Here is a 13058-nt window from a genome sequence, read left to right on the forward strand (position 1 = left end):
GAGGTGATCTTATGGAAACGTGTAAGATTATGAGGGGGCTTGACAAGGTGGATGCAGAGAGGATGTTTCTGCATATTAACCTTTTGTGTTTCATGTACAAGGACCCCCAGGTCCCTCTGCACCGCAGCATTTTGTAATCTCTCCCTCTTTTAATAATTAATTGCTTTTTTATTATTGCTCCCACAGTGGATAACCTCATATTTCCCACATTATACTCCATCTGACAAATTTCTGCCCACCCACTGAGCCTATCAATATCGCTTTGCAGATTGTTTGCGTCCTCCTCACAACTTGCTTTCCCACCTATCTTTGTATCATCAGCAAACTTGGCGACATTACATACATGCAGAGCACAGAACAAATTATTGACGTAGTGACTTTCCCTCAGTTAGTATTTCTTTCATTGTGCAAAAGAAAATTATCGAATCATTAATTATGTTATCCCATGAAAGCAAAATAAAAGTTTAATGAAAATAATTGCCACATTTGAAAGGAAAATTTTTGTTTTGTGCCGTTTCGGTGAGAGAAATGTTTGTGAAAGGAATTTTTTCAGAAAAAGGGATTCAGCATTTCAGCTTGTTGCTGAACACTTCTCTCTGGCCACTGCACTAGGCACCAGTTTCCGTAGTGTGGCGGTTATCACGTTCGCCTCACACGCGAAAGGTCCCCGGTTCAAGCCTGGGTGGAAACATTGTTTTTGAAACAAAAACTGGGTTTAAATGTTCATTGCGCATGCAACAATGGCCTCCTTCTGTGCTGTAAACTTCTCTGATTCCATGAAGAACATTTAAAACCAGTCTCCTAAAATACAGAGTGTGTAAAATCAGAAAGGGAATAAAACGTCCTCAATGATTAAAGTTTCACAAATTATTAAAATGAAATTGTTGAAGTTTCGACTGACCCTCAGTGATCATGTTAGCATTTCTTTCATTCTGCTCAACAATGCTATCGGTTAATACCAGCAGATCTAAGCCGCATTTCAAACCTGGAAACAACTCATTCATTATTCACCCTTCCCAGTTCCAGTGCACAGTGGGTTATTTATACTCCATCCCAGAAACTCAAGTCCAACTTCTGTCATTCCTTCTTTCTAATTACTAACTCATTTGTTTTGACACCACTCTGAAGTGCTTTGGGTCATCTATGTAATTTAGTTAAATTACTTCACTTTAATTAAAAACGGTGGTAGCAAAATTGTTTCCCGAACTGGGAATCGAACCAGGGAAGCTGAAGGGACCGGAATGGTTTTGTTCAGCATTTAAAGATGCTCTCTAAAACTCTCACACTGCTAATTTAAAAACACGGTCACGATTTGTTTCAGTGTGAAAGAAGGGGATTGCAATGACAACAAAAACACCAGGCAGTGACTGCATTAAGACCAATTCAAACTTTTCACAAAGTTGCTATCACGAAGTAACAGCTGAGCTAAAGTTGGCACTGACCAATGGGTACAAACATCTCATTATAACCGATGAGCTCACAAATATCAGGAGCAGTGCAGTCTGGTCAATGTCAAACCCCTCCTTCCTTATTCAACAGAAACATGAATGGCAGACAGACGCCACAAAGTTTAATTAAAGACCGAAATAAAAGTCACATTTAATTTCCAAATCCTTTCACAATAAAATTCCTTCACTTTATTTCAAATCTTACTGCGTTGATTCTGAAAATGAGCACCAGGTGATTTTACCTTCAATACTGATTCTATTTTCTGTGCACGGTAGGAATTACCGCTCCAGTTTTGAGCCCAATTTGACAAAAGTTGCCCCAGATTCCTGGTGTCGTCAGCAATGAATATTTTGAACCAGACTCCTAAAATAGTGTTTTTTATATGAGTTCACAGGATCTGGGTGTCACTGGCAAGGCCAGAATTTATTGCCCAACCTTAATTGCCCTTGAGAAGCTGGTGGTTGTTGTGTATCTGCAAAGCATGCACTCCCATGTTCCGCCACCAGGTAGCTCATCCCTTGAAGTGCCAAGGGATCTCAGCATCCCTTTGGAGCACTGTATATAAGCCGGCCCCCAAGGCCTGTTCCTCAATCTGGAGTGTCTTATTAATGACTGAGGTCACTGTTACTTTAACCTCCCTGTGTGCAGCCTCATCTGTGTTAGGAACACAATAACTAGCGACGAGAATACGAATCCAACGCAAAGATGCAGCAAACTGCGGTCATCCTGGAGAAGTTCTCGGAGGTAGCAAGCTCGGAGGAAGCTTATGTCGAACGGCTAGACCAGTAGTCTGTAGCCAACGAGCTGGATGGAGAAGGAAGCGCTGCAAAATGAGAGCGGTCCTCCTCACAATCTGTGGGGCAACGATTTACAGCCTCATGAAGAATTTTCTGGCTCCTGTGGAACCCACTGATAAGTCATATGAGGAGCTACGTACAGTGGTTTGGGAGCATCTTAACCCGAGGGAGAGCGTGCTGATGGAGAGGTATTGGTTCTACACGTGCAAGCAATCTGACGGTCAGGAAGTGGCGAGCTGCGTCGCCGAGCTAATGCAACTTGCAGGACAATGTGAGTTTGATGGCTGCCCGGAGCAAATGCTCAAAGACTTTTTTGTACTGGGCATTGGCCAAGAGACCATCCTCCGAAAAATTTTGACTGTAGAGACACCAACCCTCAGTGAGGCCATTGCAAAAGCACAGGCGTTTATGTCCACCAGTGCAAACACAAAACAAATCTCTCAGCACGCAAGTGCTAGCAATGTTCATAAATTAACTGGAACTGTGCTTGCGAGCAGAAATGTACAGGGCCGAAACCACGCGTCTGCAACTGCCAGCAGGCCTCAGGTGATCCAGGTGACTCAGAGTCCCCAACAAAGAATAAATGCAAGGCAATTCACAGCTTGTGGATGCTTCCATTCAGCCTTTTCATAACCCTTCAAAGGGTATGTTTCCAAGTGCTGTGGAACAATGGAGCACCTCCAATGAGCTTGCAAACGAGCTGCAAGCTCTGCAAAACCTGCTAACCACCACGTGGCGGAGGAAGATCGGTCCATGGTGGATCAAAGCAATTTAGAGCCTTCGATAGAGGAGGCAGATGCTGAAGTACACGGGGTGCACACATTTTCGACGAAATGCCCACCTATTATGCTGCACGTAAAATTGAATGGCTTAGCCATAGCAATGGAACTGGACACTGGCGCCAGCCAATCCATCATGAGTAAAAAGATGTTTGAGAGACTGTGATGCAACAAGGCATTCAGTTCAGCCCTGAGCCCCATCCACACGAAACTGAGAACATACACCAAAGAGCTTATCACTGCTTTGGGCAGCGCCATGGTCAAGGTCACCTACGAGGGCATGGTGCATGTACTGCCACTCTGGATTGTCCCGGGCGATGACCCCACAGTGCTTGGAAGGAGCTGGCTGGGCAAAATCCGCTGGAATTGGGATGACATCCGAGCGCTATCACATGTCGATGAGACCTCATGGTTCTTAAAAAATTTCCTTCCCTTTTTGAGCCAGGATTTGGAAACTTTTCCGGGGCGAAGTTGCGGATCCACTTGGTCCCAGAGGCACGACCCATTCACCACAAGGCGCGAGCAGTACCTCACATGATGATGAAGAGAGTGGAAATCGAGCTGGACAGGCTGCAACTCGAGGGCATCATCTCCCCAGTGGAATTCAGCAAGTGGGCCAGCCCGATTGTTCCAGTACTCAGAAGTGATGGCACAGTCAGGATTTGCGGCGATTATAAAGTAACTATTAATCGTTTCTCGCGACAGGACCAATACCCGCTACCTAAGGCAGACGATCTAATTGCAACGCTGGCAGGAGGCAAGACGTTCACCAAGCTCGACCTGACTTCGGTTACATGACACAGGAAGGCCAGGCTCACCCAGCAGCCCTGCAGGGCTAACAACACGCCAGTCCAGCGAGGACACAGACAGCACACGAGAACAGACATTTGTACCGAGGTGGTCCACCAGGGAAAGAATGGCTCCCGACCGCCTCACCTTGTAAATACTTTTCAACTTTGACTTTGCGGGGAGTGATGTTGTGTATCTGTAAAGCATGCACTCCCATGTTCCGCCACCAGGGAGCTCATCCCCTGAAGTCCCAAGGGATCCCAGCATCCCTTGGTAGCACTATATATTAGCCGGCCCCTGAGGCATGTTCCTCACACTGGAATGTCTTATTAAAGACTGAGGTCACTGTTACTTTAATCGCTCTGTTTGCAGCCTCATCTGTGTGAGGAACACAATAGTGGTGAGGCATCATCTTGAACCGCTGCAGTCCGTGTGGTGAAGATGCTCCCACAGAGCTGTTAGGGAGGGAGTTCGAGGCTTTTAACCCAGTGACGATGAAGGAACGACCGATATATTTCCAAGTCAGGATAGTGTGTGAATAAATCTAACAATGGCTGGTGTCACAGGCACCAAACATTTTAAAGCAATGTCCTAAAATGCTGTGTGTAAAATGGGAAGGGATAATAATTCATGACATGCAAAGCCTGTTTAAAATGGGACTTTATAAAATTAATGTGAATATTTTTCTGCCTGACAGGGTTTTGGTAGCAGATTTAATAGTAACTTTCCAAAGGGAAATATAGTTGAAAAAGAAACATTTGCAGGGTGCTGAGGAATGGGACTAATTGGAAATTTATTTCACAGAGCCAGCACAGGTAACAACATAAGAAATCGGAGCAGTAGTAGGCCATACGGCCCCTCAAGCCTGCTCCACCATTCAATAAGATCATGACTGATCGTTGATCTCAACTCCACTTTCCCGCTCGATCTCCCGATCCATTGATTCCCCGAGACTCCAAAAATCTATCTAACGCAGTCTTGAATATATTCAGAGACTCAGCATCCTCAGGCCTATGGGGCAGAGAACTCCACAGATTCATAACCCTCTGAGTGAAGATATTCCTCCTCATCTCTGTCTTAAATGGCTGACCCCTTAACCTGAGACTGTGCCCCCTGGTTCAAGACACTCCAGCCCAGGGGAAACAACCCCTCAGCATCTACCCAGTCAATCCCCTTCAGAATATTGTGTGTTTCAATGAGATCACCTCTCATTCTTCTAAACTCCGGAGAGTATCGGCTCATTCTACACAATCTCTCAACTTAAGACAGTCCTCTCATCCCAGGAATCAATCTGGTGAACCTCTGTTGTACCACCTCCCAGGCAAATATTTCCTTCCTTAAATAAGGAGACCAAAACTGTGCGCAGTACTCCAGGTGTGGTCTCACCAGGGCCCTGCACTATTGTAGCAAGACTTCCTTACTCTTGTACTGTGGGCTATATATTAGGTACTATGGGGCGAGTGCCCTGTTTTTTTGCTGATTCGATGGTTGTATAAAAAGTTATTAAAATTTGACAGTTGCTTGGCAAACATATTTGTATTTCCTTCAGTGTACTCCTTACTCTTCAAGGGCTAGATTTTCCCCAAGCAGTTTTGTCGGCGCACTGACCTCAAGCGCACCGATTTTGCGCGCTGGAAACGGCGCGGGGAAAAACTCGCCGCATCCTGGCCGCTGTGTACAGTCCCCGGAGTCCTGGCGTGGTGTCGATGGTGAAGTGGGGGGCGGAGCCAAATGCCTGCGCCGAAAACACTGCCGGCACCTTCGCGCATGGGCAGTAGTGAGAGAAAACTTGGCACTCTGCCATTTTTAAACAGTGTCAAACCCTATGAAAAGCACAGCAGCTTCTCAACTTCTCCGGTCGCTCGGCGGGCTCTCCCCCCGTCCCTCCCCGATTAAACGCACAGCTCCAGCAGCTGCAACTTCTCCGGTCCACAAGCTCACACTTCTCCGGTGTATGGAGGCAGTATTTCCCCTTTTCCCTCCACTTGTCTATATCCCTCGGCTTTGTTTTCTGGATTTATTCCCCTGGCCTCATTTTATGTGTTTAAAAGGGAACAAAAGATGAAGTGTGCGACACTCTGGGACAATTTCTCTCACTCAAATATATCTATTTAGTGAATTGAAATAAAGAGCAATTAAAGATTAAGGGAGAAGCCATTGTCGCCCTTTTGACAGGAGAATAAACTCGCCCATGACTGTTCATCCACAGCAAGTTTAAACATAATCTTCCTGCAGGGGATCCTTTCACGTGGAAAGCAAACGTGATAAGGGCTCCACTGCGGAAACCGCTCTGACCAGAAGTGCAGCAGAGGGCAGCTGACCAGTGAATGCTTTCTGTGCTGATCGGGAATGTGTTGGCTCACCTTAAACAACTTCTGTCCCTCACTGACAGCTGTCAATCCTTCTCCTCCGCTTCCCTTTACACAAACATGTCACTGATCCCCACCCACCACCCCACATCCTCATCGTGTTATCTTCCATGTTAGCACAGTGGGGCCGCGGAGATACCTACTCTCTCCCCGCGGTTAGTGAACTCAGTCAGTCTGTAAAATTAAAGGGGAACAAGTGTCCCGCAAAGGGCAGGGGAAGGAAGAGAGTCTGTAACCTGGGTTTAATTGTTTGTCAAAGGCTACCTGTCCTGTTGTGTATTTCCAGCAGTTTCCTACTTTCACAGGTGGAGATACCGGGGCTGGACCCTGCTCCTAAAATACAATGAGGTCGGGATAAACGTTCCTCACATACTCAGGGCAAAATAAATTATTGAAGTTCTACAATGGATTAATTAATGATGTTTAAATCAATGAATCTTTTTTTCCACATGAGATGCATGTAACTCTTTCTTCTAAGGTTTTAATTTTGATGGAAGTGCAATTTCCCTGGCCGGAAATCGTCCAGGGCCGCGGTGGTGAGAGCGCCGAATCCTAATCACTGGACCACCAGGGAACGCTGCATTGCTGCATCGCTGCATCGTAATGCTTGGTGTCATTATTGTCCTTTTCAATCCACTTGTTTCACACGGAACACATCGTAAACTTGATCTGAATTTAACGCCACGTGATTCTTTGAAATCACCTTTAAATGATTGGGTAAAACCACTCCTTATACCACCGAAAAACAGCTTCGATTCCAGGTCAGTGCGGTAACTTCTGTAACAGCTTTTTTCAATTCAAAACCTTATAAAATTGACGACATGCAGCTAATATGAAAAAATAAGAATTAATTTAATCACCGTTAAATAACCGATAATCTTTTTCAGGATGAACTAAATAATAATATAGTTACTGAGGGACAGTAGTACCTTTAATCATTCATTTTCTCTTTACATGTGATGAATTTTTATCCCTATCTCATTTACATGCTATATGAGAAATTGTAAGTGTTTATGACTCAGTTGTAAAACCATTGATTGTGTGTGTGTCTATTCTTGATAGGAGGAGCACTTGAGACCGAATTTCCAGTTCAATATATGTTTCAATAGAATCAATTTTCACCAGTTCCTTTAAACCCAATAACATAATTTATTTTGATTGGACTGGATGGAGGAACATGATCGATGTAAAAAATTGTTTTCGTTTTACTTGTACGGAATGCTCATAAAAGTATTGGAGTGGGAACTCACTGGATAACAGCACAGCTGGCAATGTTTGCGGAATATATTCGTGCAGCCAAAATGCACAATGACAACCCGGAACTGTGCGGCACCGAATCCTCGGGGAAAAACATTAAAAGGCTTCGCCCGGAGATGGGTTTGGATTACCCACCTTTCAGTTACCAGCCGAATGCACTAAACCATTGCGCCACAGATACACACTGCAAGACATGCAAAACCAGGGTGTCAGTCAGTTAAAGCTTCAGATTGCTCCGACCGGGATGGAACTTATCCACTCTCAGTTGTACTTTTCCCAAGTAAACGGTGGGACATTCATTGTGGATGTGAGGAAGCAGTCTGGTCCCGCACACTGCAGACACTTCCATGTCACCACCAACCAGCTCTCCCACAACCGGTGTGATCTACTTTCCAGACTTCCAATGCCTTGTCTGTGACGAAGTATGTTTCAAAAATTTTGGAATAGTTGGTTCCATGGTGTAATGGTGAGCCCTCTTGATTTTAAATATAGCGATCTGAGTTTAAATCTCGGTCAATCCTAAATTCTTGTTGTCCCAGCTGCTGAAAATTTGGGACACCTGGTGCTGGTGGGCAGTTTTGTTGCCTTTTTCATTGATGCTTGATCTACAAGTCCAGTTGTCAAATTATGTGCTCAACCGTCAGTTATCTGCTACAAATCAGCGGAGGACAAATCACTTTGTTGTCTAATGCTGCCTTTGCCTGCACAATGTGTGCTGAGATTATCTGTGCAATATGCATTCCGCAGGATTAATAAAAGCAATGCTTTTTGAAATGCAGGCACTGCCTGTTTTGCACTCGACAAAACGTTGCATTTTCTTTTCATTAATTTTACATTAATGCATTGCAATGCCAACGCACTTTTTACGTGGCAAGATCGATAATTAGCAGCGCAGAATGAAGAGATCGCAAAGTTTCTGTTTAAAGAATGGACTCAGTCAAGAATATTTTGCGGATTTCATTTTTCTGAGGCTATCTTTCCTGTGCTGGGAACACCCAGCGCAAATATGTGAAAAAAATGGTTTTGTTAAAACTCCAGAGACCGCATGGAAGTTAGCTGGGACAAAGACCTATCAGTCATCCATTGACAAAAGAGCTGTCAGCCAGGAAGGGGGGCCACTGACAAAGCCACTCTAATTTGTAAAAGCACTTCTCACCTCCATCTCAGAAGGAGACACAGAACAATGAACCCACCAGCCTGGCCAGCCAAGGAGGAGCTGGCTCTTTCCCAACACAAAGGCTCAGAGAGATGCCCAGACTAAGGGCCATCAGCCCAATGCACTGACTAAGTACCCGTGCTTTGAAACAAAGGGGTTTTAAAGATTGGTGGGAAAGATAGGGGTAGAAAGACTCCCAGAAAGACAGGGTCCTTTCCACTTTATTTTTAGCTTGGAGCTTGGTGTGAAGCTTGGAGCTTGCAGCTTGCAGCTTGTGTCTAGAGAGAGCCCCCTCTCCCTCTCGCTCTCGCTCCACCGATCGATGTACCAGAGGAAGGGGCCGCAGTACTGCAGAAGAAGCCATCGAGACTGAAGACCAGGCAGTGACTTCCCACAGCTGAGCTGAGCAAGGAAACCGGCTGCGTGTGGTGGTGAATATGGTCGCGAGTGTCCCAAGCCAGTAACCAGATATCCCAGGCCAGCTGGGTAAGGGCTCAGGGTTTTCTCAGAAGTGAAGCTTTTCAGGGCTATTCTGGAGAGGTTAATTCATTATTAGGGGTGGGGTTAGAATTACCAGGGAATTAATGCGTGTTACTAGGTTCATTTCTGTACTGTATGTATGTTGTTTGTAACCGGGATTTTATTCTCCACAGAGACAGTGATTTCGTTTAGCAGTGCATGTTTTAGACATTGTATGTTAGACCAAATAAATACACTACGATTTATCACTGAAGCATCCCTTTCCGTGACTCATTTAATTTACACTCTGAACAATAATTCCCGGATCGAGAACTTTCGTAAGGTGGGGGCGATTCAAACCGTCCGTCTGGCAATTTGGCAAGGATCACAAATACTTACAATATTTACGAAAGGATATACTTACCTTGGAGGCAGTTCAGAGAAGGTTCACTGGGTTGACTCTGAAGATGAGGGGTTAACTTATGAGAAAAGTTTGAGTAGGTTGGGCCTCAACTCATTGGAATTCAGAAGAATGAGAGGTGATCTTATCGAAACGTATAAGCCAATGAGGGAGTTTGATAAGGTGGATGCAGAGAGGATGGTTCCACTGATAGGGGAGACTTGAACTAGGGGGCATAATCTCAGAATAAGGGGCCGCCCATTTAAATCTGTGATGAGGAGGAATTTCTTCTCTCAGAGGGTTGTAAATCTGTCGAACTAAATTTAAGACAGAGATAGCTTCTTCACTGATAAGGGAATAAGGCTTATGGGGAATGGGCAGGGATGTGGACTTGAGTCCATGATCGGATCAGCCATGATCATATTAAATGGCGGAGCAGGCTCGAGGGTCCATATGGCCTACTCCTGCTCCTAGTTCTTAAGTTCTTATGTTCTGAATAGCGACACACAAAAAAATGCTTTGATCATGGTTACACCTTATCTTCACGTTTGTTAAACAGTTGGCTCGTTGGTCTCGGGCTGTGATTTCCCATCGGAGTAGTTCATTGAAATTTACGAGGGGTCCCAGAGGAGCCCTGATATTGCTCGCATATTTTGAAATTGCCTAGAACTTTTGCAAAGAAGGACTTGCATATCTGCAGTGCCTTTCAGGAACTCATGACGCCTCAAAGCGCTTTACAGCCATTGAGTTATGTTTGAAGTGTTGTAGTTTGCGGAAAGATGTGCCCAGATCACCAAACATGAACCTCTACTATTTGCAAAGAGTTTGGTGCAAATAATCAGGCGCCTCAGGGACTTGGACTTTCTTTGAATAAGTTCTGCTTGTACCTGCATTCAAGCTTGAAACAGCAACTGGGCTTCAATCTCACGGGAGGTTTGGGGTTGATGTGTGTCGCTTTCAATCTTTGAAATTTCACCAAGCAAATAAAAGGTGAATCCAAATGTCCCTGTTCGCATTTAGTTCCTGTTTAATCACAGGAATATCCGCAGTCAGGAGCTGAAAAGGAATTCAAACTGAACACCGGCTTCGGGACAATCAGAATACTTTGTCACAGACAAGGCACTGGAAGGCTGGAAGGTAGATCACACCGGTTGCGGGAGAGCTGGTTGGCGGTGACATGGAAGTGTCTGCAGTGTGCGGGACCAGACTACTTCCACACATCCACAATGAATGTCCCTCCATTTATTTGTGAAAAGTACCACTGAGAGTGGACAAGTTCCATCCCGGTCAGAGCAATCTGAAGCTTTAACTGTCTGACACCCTGGTTTGGGATGCCTTGAACATTCCATTTCCATAAGTCTCTGTGGCGCAATGGGTTAGCGCGTTCGGCTATTAACCGAAATGTTGGTGGTTCGAGCCCACGCATGGACGAAGTGTTTAACTGTTTTTCTCAGAGTATTCGGTGCCGCACAGTCCCAGGTTGTCATTGTGCGTTTTGGCTGCACGAATCTGTTCCGCAAATGTTGCCAGCTGTGCTATTCTCCAATTAGTTCCCACTCCAATATTTTATGAGCATTCAGTTCAAGTAAAACGAGAACAATTTTTTACATGGATCATGTTCCTCCATCCAGCCCACTCGAAATAAATTCTGTTATTGGGTTTGAAGAAACGAGTGGAAATTGATTCTATTGATACATAGAAAGAACTGGAACTACGGTCTCAAGTGCTCCTCCTATCAAGAATCGGCACACACACAATCAATGGTTTTACAACTGAGTCATATACACTTACAATTTTAAACCATTCTCATCCAGCGTGTAAATGAGATAGGGATAAAACTTCATCACATGTAAAGAGAAAATGAATGATTGAAGATATCACTGTTCCTCAGTAATTATATTATTATTTATTTCATTCTGAAGAAGGTTATCGGCTAATTAACGGTGTTTAAAAGAATTCTTACTTTTGCACGTTGGCTGCATATCGTCAATTTTATTAGGTTTTGAATTTAAAAATGGTGTTTCAAAATTTATCGCCGAGACCTGGAATCAAAGCTGTTTTTCGGTGGCATAAGAAGTGGTTTTACCCAATCATTTAAAGATGATTTCAAAGAACGTGGCGTTAAATTCACATCATGCTTACGATTTGTTTCGGTGTGAAACAAGTGGATTAAAAAGGACAATAATGTTAAATAAAGAGTAAAGCTACCACTACACAGTCACGTCAAAGCCTCCCAGGGCAGGTATAGTACGCGTTAGACACAGCGGAAAGCTTCCTCTACATTGTCCCATCAAACTCTCCCAGGACAGGTACAGCACGTGTTGGATACAGAGTAATGCTCCCTCTACACTATCCCATCAAACCCTCTCAGGACAGATACAGCCCATGTTAGATACAGAGTAAAACTCCCTCTCCACTGTCCCATCAAGCTCACCCAGGGCAGGTACAGTACGCGTTAGATACAGAGTAATGCTCCCTCTGCACTGACCCATCAACACTCCCAGGGCTGGTACAGAACGGGTTAGATACACAGTAAAGCTCCCTCAACACTGTCCCATGAAACTCTCCAAGGGCAGGTACAGCATGCGTTAAATAAAGAGTAAAGATTCTTCTAAACTGTCCCATCAAACGCTCCAAGGGCAGATGCACCACGGGGTTAGATACAGAGGAAAGCTCCCTCTACATTGTCCCATCAAACTCTCAGGGCATGTACAGCACAAATTAGTTACAACATAAATCTCCCACGACACAGTCCCATCAAACTCTTCCAGGGCAGGTGCATGTTGCATATGCAATAACTCAGTTGGCTTACTACCGTGAACTCAATCAGTTGCATCCTGACCGTACTTTTCTAGCTCTCGAACAAAGGATTAAACATGGAGGCTTCCTTAAAATACAAGAGTTGCATGTGTGTGTCTGTGGCCCAATGACCTTCGACGGTCGGTCCCCCTGGTGGCAGGTAAACCCGCGCATATATACATTACAGTGCAGCACGTGTTTAAATCTCCCTCTACACTGTCCCATCAAACCCTCCCAGGGCAGGTCCAGCACGGGGTTAGATACAGAGTGAAGCTCCCTCTACACTGTCCCATCAATCTCTCCCAGGGCTGGTACAGCACGGGGTTAGATACAGAGTGAAGCTCCCTCTACACTGTCCCATCACTCTCTCCCAGGGCAGGTACAGCACGGGGTTAGATACAGAGTAAAGCTCCCTCTACACTGTCCCATCAATCTCTCCCAGGGCTGGTACAGCACGGGGTTAGATACAGAGTAAAGCTCCCTCTACACTGTCCCATCAATCTCTCCCAGGGCTGGTACAGAACGGGTTAGATACAGAGTAAAGCTCCCTCTACACTTTCCCATCAATCTCTCCCAGGTCTGCTATAGCACGGGTTATGTTAGCACAAATCGTTTTCTGGAAGAATCACTCGACATTCGGGGTCGGTTCCAATCCCAAAATGGGCTTTATTACACAGGCGGGGAGAGAGCCTCTGGTCCAACTCCAGGCATTCCACTCCACTGAACAAACATATTCATCGATATTTATATGTTTTACAACAGTTCATTACAATTACTTAGCCCATGTCAGCTGGACACAATCCA

General features: G+C 45.0%; 2 non-coding genes across 2 annotated transcripts; both read left to right on the plus strand.

Annotated features, from left to right (window-relative positions):
* Nucleotides 1-618: 618 nt before the first annotated feature.
* Nucleotides 619-691, plus strand: trnav-cac (transfer RNA valine (anticodon CAC)). Its single transcript has one exon. It is a non-coding gene; the product is annotated as a tRNA-Val (tRNA).
* Nucleotides 692-10812: 10121 nt separating this feature from the next.
* trnan-auu (transfer RNA asparagine (anticodon AUU)) lies at nt 10813-10886 on the plus strand. Its single transcript has one exon. It is a non-coding gene; the product is annotated as a tRNA-Asn (tRNA).
* Nucleotides 10887-13058: the final 2172 nt, after the last annotated feature.

This window comes from Pristiophorus japonicus, unplaced genomic scaffold (genome assembly GCF_044704955.1).
Source record: "Pristiophorus japonicus isolate sPriJap1 unplaced genomic scaffold, sPriJap1.hap1 HAP1_SCAFFOLD_52, whole genome shotgun sequence".
NCBI lineage: Eukaryota > Metazoa > Chordata > Chondrichthyes > Pristiophoridae > Pristiophorus > Pristiophorus japonicus.